This window comes from Falco cherrug, chromosome 2, assembly GCF_023634085.1.
Source record: "Falco cherrug isolate bFalChe1 chromosome 2, bFalChe1.pri, whole genome shotgun sequence".
NCBI lineage: Eukaryota > Metazoa > Chordata > Aves > Falconiformes > Falconidae > Falco > Falco cherrug.
Window position 1 is genome coordinate 29,600,924 of NC_073698.1, and position 7,007 is coordinate 29,607,930.

Sequence of the window (7,007 nt, forward strand, 5' to 3'; positions counted from 1 at the left end):
CATCCCAGCACTGCACTGAACTCCATCCCAACTCATGTGCAGTCTGCGGTATTCCTGTTTTGAAATCCCCCAGCAACTTTTCTCGTCGTTCACTATAATTACTCTACAGTAAACATATGATTTTATTTCCCCATGAGTTAAGGCTACAAGTAGAGACTGGGGTCCTCACTTTCAGAGGTTTAGTATTTTCAGTTCTGTTGAACAGATACTGTGTTAAGTATGGTTTGCTGTTCTCCAACTAAGGAGGACAAATGCACAAGGTAGCAAAAGGAATATTTCATGAGTGAGAAAATGAAATAAAAACAAATGAAAATGAACAATGTTTTCTTCTATTGTCAGTGAAACAACTACATTTTATTATGGCTGTATGCAATGGGAATATTAGCTCTGATTTGCAGAAATGCAAATTAAACTGCTGATTTAGATTATCATATTTCATGCACAGCAACTTTACAGGCTTTGGCTTTTTTTTTTCATTGTACGTAAAACCTTTATGAGTTATTAGCCTTTTTTTTTTCTGTCAACTATATTTCAGAAGTGAGAGGTTTATTCCTGCTATTACATTAAAGAAGGCATTTTCCTGTTAGGAGAGTTTAGCATTTTATTCAGCTGTGATAACTTTCTGTTATAGTCTAGAATGAAGCACAATTAAGATAGAAATGTTCAGTAGTTTTATTATGCCCTTGTGTGAGGAGCTAATCATTTTTTCCCCACTTCATTTTTCAGGGATTCCCAAAGGATTTTACAGACTCTACACATTTGTCTAGCACACTCTGTAGTGGCATAAACTAAGAATACATGGACCTCAAAAGGGGCTTTGGCTTTTATACTTTCAGTAATTCCACTTTCTCTTATTGCAAGTTTCAAGAGCACTAGAATTTCCTGGCTAAGATTGTGGGCTTATGGGTAAATTTTGCTCACATTAATTTGTGCAATTCGTTACTGTGCTGGGTAGGCAGGGGAACAGAGGACTGTTTTTTTAGAAATAAACATACTTATTATTTCAAGGAAAATTTACTTTACACAGAACAACGCACAGGTTCATCTCCTGAATTACCAGTGGGAGACAATCTCTGATGAATGCCATTCAATAAAAACTTTTTTTTTTCCCCTTTAGGAAATCAGCAAACTTCCCTAAGGAAGTAATTTCATTAGTAATTTTTCAAACACCGGTGTTTCATTTTAGCCTGGCTTCCTATGGAAACACACTGTGTGTGTTTTGTTGCCTTGGGTCTTGCTGACTGGTTGTGCCCCCTAATAACTTGTGAATCTATTTGCTGACTTTGATTGAACTTGATAGAGTAATTGAAGATTCAGGGACACAAGCAAATGAGGTGAGAACATCTAGCTCGTTACCCTGTCTTGGACAGTGGCTACAGACTAAAGGAGCATCTCCTGTTACTTTCCCAGGATTATTCCCCAGCACCTGGAGCTGGAGACTTGCAGGCATCCTCAGCCACAGCTGGTACCTTTGTGTCCCCTCACCTCCTTTTCTACAGAAACAAGGCCAATGTTGTCCTGCTCTGCTTGCATGTTGCATATTTAACACAGAAAAAAGACCCCCCTGAGTAACCCAACCGAGGGAAAGCTGCAACACAGTTATCCCTTACTAGACTTCAATAAAGTTGCTCTCCCCATAGGTTATACATCACCTTTTCTCCTTTGTCTGTCTGTTCCTTAGACCTAGATTAGATTATGATCAACTTTCCTGAGTAAGGAGAAGTGTGAAGCAGACAGTCTGATTTTCTGCCTTGCCTCTTGGGCATTGGCCAAGTAAACTGCAGTGGCATATAAACCTCCCTTCTGCAAGACAGCCTTGTAGGAAGAAGCTGAGGAATTGAAACGTCCACAGCAGCAGGCTTCGTGCAGCAATGTAATTTATTGTGACAGCCCTACAAAAACGTCTTCTTGGTGATGCAGGTGAGAAGAAAGCGCCTGGTCTGATCTTGCGTGTGTCAGCAGGCTCAAGCGCTTCACAGCATCTGCCCTGCACTGAGTTCTGCAGCTTCAGGACTGTCCCAGGAGATGGAGGCAGCCACCTCCTGGGTCTCACAGCCCAGGGTACTTTGGACTGGGCACGAAGTAACTTGCTGCACTTCTAGTCCCCATATCTTCCTAAGGGTGCTTAAAATTTTCCTTTAGAATCACCAGAATCAAGCAGTTTAATGGTACACTGAAGTGTCGCCAGCTGCACTCACCACAGGGACTCTTGGTCTACATCACTTTTTTGCCATGATCTTCTTGTGACGATTGAATGTTATAATTTCTGGGATCCCTACAGGCTATCATTAAAATGCTGGTAAGTCGGTATTGATGATCGGTTTCCCCTGTGTAAGCAGAGTATTTCTCAGCAGATAAGTACACTATTTTTGCCTTGAACAACAGAAGAAATGAAATCTACACTGAATTTCTTTCCCATGGGCTGTTTATATTCCAATACACAAGGATAATTTATACAAGAAAAGGTACCATTCCTGATTATGCGCAGCATTTAAGAAAACAGTCAGGCTTTTCCAATTTGAAAAGAAACAAATAGCGTAGTAGATGACAGACAGTTTTCATGTTGATTTTGACTTCTGAGTCATCAAATTAGGAGAAAGCCCTGTGGCAAAAGTACTCACCCTATACAGAGGGTGAAAATAAACACAAATTGAACAGGATAGACAGCATCTCTACAGGGCCCTTTCCCTCTCCATACTAACCATGAAGTAGCCAGGAAAACCCATGGTGAAGAGTAACTGCTTCCAAAAAGGCACCTGGTGGAAGAACCCTAAGTGTGTTATGGGGGGATATAAAAGGCCCTTTTGGTCTGAGAAGGAGCCGGTGTTTGAGGACACTGCCCTGGCTTGTGCTTTTGGTGGCAGCATCACAGAGTTCCTTTGCTCAGCTCAGCCCAGTGACAACCGCAGTCACAAGATCAGCACACAAGCCAGAAGGCCACAAGTTGCAACGTGTGACCACCTTGGTGCAACCTCAGCAGTCACAGACAACCCCAAACTTGCCTCAGAGCTTTGCAGAGGGCAAGAAAAAGCACCCCAAAAGGAGGCAGTGGCATTAGAGATAACTGAAATACCTGCTGGCCTGGGAACAATCATGGGAAGAGTGGCTTTCTCTGCTGGAAGGAGGAGCTTTTTTACACTGTAGCAAAGAAGAACCAGGACCACATAAGGCCAGGTTGTCTGGTTTGGCCTCTCAGCTGGCATGTCTTAGTCCCTTCCTGCTGTGTCTCTTCCAGCACCAGTGGAGAGCATCAACGTCTTTCAAAGGCATCTCCCCACTCTCTTCACTGATACAGAGGAGCTGGGTTCCCTGTTTAAGTGCTTAAATAAACCCCTGCTTAAGTGCAATGAGTAAAAGCCGTAGTCTCACCCTTTGTTTCGCTCCCATACTCACCTAACCAAAACTTTCCAGGCTTCCAGCCTTGGACCTGAAGATACGCTAGCAAAATTCCTCTTTTTCCCTCTGAAATTACCTTGCTTTACAGTTGCAGAACCTGTTCTAGTTGGGATCTTATCCCCTGCATCTGCATCTGCTGCTGCCTCACATTTTGCGTCTATTACCTCCCCTAGGAGTTGCTACCATTTCACATGTTGCTGACAGCTCGTGGAAGTGCCAAGCCATCAGCATGGGAGGTGCACCTATTTTTTGTCTCATTGCTTCCAGTGCTTCTTTCTCACTATTTTATCAAAGAGATCTACTAATATTTGGTGGTCTTCCCACAGTGCCGTACCCTGCAGTGGGTCTCCTTGAGGCACACAGCCCCCTCTGAAGCCTCATGTTGTGTGTGAAAGACATGACCTAAAAAGCCAAACCAGAAAAGCAAAGGTTTCAATTGCACTGTTTTATATAATAAAACCTTAGTTTGGACTGAGCAAGTGTGGGACAGGCAGCAGTGCAGGCATGATACAAACTTCTCTGCTGTCCAGTGTTATCTGTGGTCAGAATGGGAGCATTCAGGGGATGAAGCAGGGAGGAAGAGCTCAGGCTTTCACCTGTCACTCTGCTAAGCTATGCAAAACAGGCAGCCACGTAATCATGTGGTCAGTGCTTTTTTCCAGCACATGTGACCATGCAGCAGGGTTAAATCATGGAGAGTATAAAAACCAGCATGCACTTGTGTTTGGGCACATGCACACACATTTTGCTGACCCAGTGGCATGCAAAGTTAGCCATCAAACACCATCATTTTCCTTCCCTTGGCTGACCCCAGTGCGGATGTCCTTTTCTTAATGCAAGGCCTTTAACACTGGGAATGATATTGGTGATGAACTGTGCAAACCTGACAGCTGAAGGCAGAATTGTTCTTCCTGATCAGGAGGAGGCACTTTGTCAGCTCCCTGCCAATGACTAACACAGCAGGTAACCTTTTCTTTCTTTGTGGGGCCTTTCCAAAAGGATTCAAAATACATGTTAATCTTTATTAATGCTGTTACTTCCCCCTGCAGAGGTGCTCTCCTTCAAACCCACTTTCTCTTGTACAGAAACAGGGGCTTTCCAGAAAATGATGCCACACCTATAATTAGACCTGAGATATGAAACTACCACCAGCTGATGGGAAGGTGACCTAGCAAGTAACCACCTAACAAATAGACCTCTGCCACAGTGACATAAGACAAGTAAACTAGCCAACGGTTAAAGTTATGTATGTGGCAGTTTGTGAAGAGCTCTATCAGCTGTGTCAATAGGAAGAGGGGGAACTGCACGGAGAATGAACCAAGTACCACTCACTACTGATTTCTGAATAAATGAATTATTTTTTTTTTCTAGAATAAAAGACTGAGAAAGACATTTCTTTTTTTTCCCTCCAGTACAGTCACAGATGTGTGGGGTTCTTTGCTTCCCCCTGCTGACACCCTGAAATGGCACAGGGTGGGCTGTGGCTCTAGCCAGCCGTGGGAGTGGGGAAACTAATGAGGATGGGCTCTGTCAGCAAACGCTCCTGCATCCCACAGCTCCCACGGTGCTGCCGCCGAGAGGTGTGCGAGCAGGCAGCCAGCAGGAATAAAAGCAGCTGAGCCCCCCCACTGCGACTCATTGCCCACGGGCAGGGTCTCGGGGAGCTGAGCAAGGCTTTGGGGTCCCATTGGAAAGGACTTTTCCAGCCGGCTTTCACTGAAGGCTGCATTTTGTGGTTCCTCTGCCTGGTCTCCCACAGGTGCAGGTGAACAGATTTGGCACCCACAGCGCTCTCAGGTAAGAGGGATTTGCTGGGAAGCAGGCAATGTGCCGGGATAAAAGCCAGTGTGGGGCTTGGTGGTTTGTTAGGAAGAAACTGGCTCTGGAAAAGACCTTTGTTCTGAATATTTTAGAAAAAGAAAAGAAACCATTCCCTCTAGCAGTCTTTGAGAAGAGACCTTGCTCTGGAGGGGCTTGCTGGCCCATGTGCACCTACCATGTTGCAGCAGGACCCCCCAACAGCTGGGAGCTGTTTAGTGGGCACCAGGGTCTTAGGAAGCGCCAGTGACTCTGCCTGCCATGTTCATCCATGCAGTGGGGCAACTGGAACTGGAAGAGGGCAGAGTGCGGTTTGAGAAGGCTGAACACTGTAGGACACGCATGGCGATGGCTCTTGGCTGGGCTGATGTATGGTGGGGCCAGTGTGAAGCTGCCTCTTGGCTTTGCCGTGGGTCAGGGATGCACCAGTCGGTCAGCACTCATCTTCTTTTGACTCATCTTACCTAAATACTTAGGGTGAGAATAACGACCAGAAAAATAGTTCGAAGCTAAACCCAGCTGAAATAACAAAGGAACCGGGACGGAGGGTCTGTGCCACCGCTGCTTGTCAGGGACAAGGAACCGAGTTGCAACAGGAGGCAGCAATGTGGGACACAACATGAGTGCCAGGCAGGCAGCACCAGCGCTCTGGGGCAAACCTGGCCACCGGCCACGGGTGGGAGAGGGCACTGAAGAGGGAAGTGCTGCACAGGCTGGGGGAGGCAGAGGTCCTGTGGCTCTGCTGTGGCTGGGTTGCAACCTGCCACCCTGAAAAGTGGCTCTGTGGAGAGGCCCCAGCTTTCTGCAAGGGGCTCAGAAACTTGTCGTCCCCCCCGCTGGCTGTTGTAACCCATGAGGAGGTCTCTTCCCCCTGGGAAATGACCCTAGGGAAGGACTAATTGGAGGAGATCCAGAAGCTGGCTTTGGTCTTTAACTTTTTTCCTAGTTGTGGCTGAGTTTTCTGTTTTGGATGTGACTTTCCCAACTCACCAGCAAACCAGGAGCAGGCACTGTGCGGCAGGACACCTGCCCTGCCTTTGCATGCCACCAGGCTTCACGCTGCGCTACTTGCAGCCTCCTGACAGTTTCAGCGATCATTGCCCATTTCAGCTGGGGAACAGTTTTGTTGCTATCTGGCTGCTGAATTGCACTTTAGCACCCTCATGCATTGTCACACAGGAAGATATTAATCTTTAACACCCACAGCAACTTCTGCAAAATCACTGCAGAAGGGCTGGGGGAAAAGGGCAACACCTATTTATCCAGCAAACATAATGACTTCTCTGAGGGATTTGTTAGTCCTGTAGGAGTCAAAGCCAATGTCTGAGGAAGGACTGAAACCATTGCCTGGCGGTTGTGTGTCGTGTCCTTGTACGAATACGTTTTGTGTGCAGCCATCATTAATTTGCTTGCGTTATCTCACCTGTTAAAACTGCACACACAGAGCTCTGAGTCACAGTCATTTCTGGGCTCCATCACTAGGTGGTGACATGCCCCCAGAAACCGAGTCGTCCTTCAGTTTGTCTTTTTTCCTTTACTGTAAAAAAATAACTGCACTTAGACAAAACGTACTTTTTACCCTCTGCTTATGGAAATACAGCATTCCCAGCTACATGCAATTTTGCACAAGGTAATTCGGTATTCAACTAGCTTTTAATACGGCATTAGTTTTGTTAACATGGTTTCTTGTAAGAATTACTGCCATACAATTAATTCCAGTCATGAACTAATATTACTGATGTCTGCATAATTTAGAACATATGTGTCAGCAGCCAGATGCATACTCAGAATGG